We start from the raw sequence: 1,229 nt of genomic DNA on the forward strand, positions 1-1,229 counted from the left end.
AGAGAGAGAGAGAGAAAGAGAGATAAAGAGAGAGAGAGAAAGAGAGAGAGAGAAAGAGAGAGAGAGAAAGAGAGAGAGAGAAAGAGAGAGAGAGAGAGGGACTGGAGCGATAGAGAAAGAAATATTATGTGATGTCTAAATTAAACTGATACCCGAAGTCGAGCAAAGCAATTACCGATTGAAATATTAACTAAATAAACAGACATAACTATTATAGATGAAACAGTTGTACTAACAGCAGAAATAACGGTCATAAAATTGAAAAACATGGAGCAGATTTATACTTTCATGGCTTAATTGGTGTGAACATATCTAATATAAAGAATATTAAAACGGCTGACTAAACATACTTATGGAGTAACCAGAAAGAAAACATCAACTACAATAACAATACTATTTGACAATGACTTATTATTTTAGAATTATTACAGCCAAATACGGGAGATAACTTTGTGGATGTTTCGGTTTTGTGTAACCTCATCCGCGAAGAATAGAATAAGCTGTACATGCCGAAGTAGTGATGTGAAAAGCTCTAAGTAATTGTACGAGATTTTATGATGAAGAATATAGCTGTTTAAAGAATACCTGACTCAGGTATTCACAAACAAAAACAATAGAAAATTTGATATTAATATATTTATTATTGGGATCCTTAAATGGGTTGTTTGAAGTAATTAAGCGGAGAAGAAATCATATTAGAAGAGTAACTAAGAGGTGTATGTATTTTCAAGTAATATATTCACTTTATATTATTCCCTCGCAATCACAATCGATGACTGTTCAATACCTTTAGGAATCGATTATTAACAGTGACTTATTACATATTTTTCAATTGGGTATTTCCTTGCTTGACTACACATTCAGAAAAAAAGGTATAGATAATAATAATGATGATGATGATAATAATAAAAATGATAATAATAATAATGATAATAATAATAATAATAATAATAATAATAATAATATTAATAATAATAATAATAATAATAATAATAATAATAATAATAATAATAATAATAATAATAATAATAATAATAATAATAATAATAACCGTGTAAATCATTATATTATATTCTGAGGTTAAGAATTTAACAAGAAAATTCCCCTTTGCCTGAGTGCCAGAGAAGGAAAAACATAGATGTATATATATATATATATATATATATATATACGTAATTTATAAATTAATATGCATATATACATATAATCCTGTAAGCCGACACGTAAAT

At 27.1% G+C, this 1,229-nt stretch overlaps 1 protein-coding gene across 1 annotated transcript in view; it reads left to right on the forward strand.

The window, feature by feature from the left end:
* LOC106880578 (probable nuclear hormone receptor HR38) overlaps positions 1-1,229 on the forward strand; it is a 449,364-nt gene that overhangs the window by 436,710 nt on the left and 11,425 nt on the right. The window lies entirely within an intron of this gene.

The sequence above is a fragment of the Octopus bimaculoides genome, chromosome 21 (genome assembly GCF_001194135.2).
Source record: "Octopus bimaculoides isolate UCB-OBI-ISO-001 chromosome 21, ASM119413v2, whole genome shotgun sequence".
Lineage (NCBI taxonomy): Eukaryota > Metazoa > Mollusca > Cephalopoda > Octopoda > Octopodidae > Octopus > Octopus bimaculoides.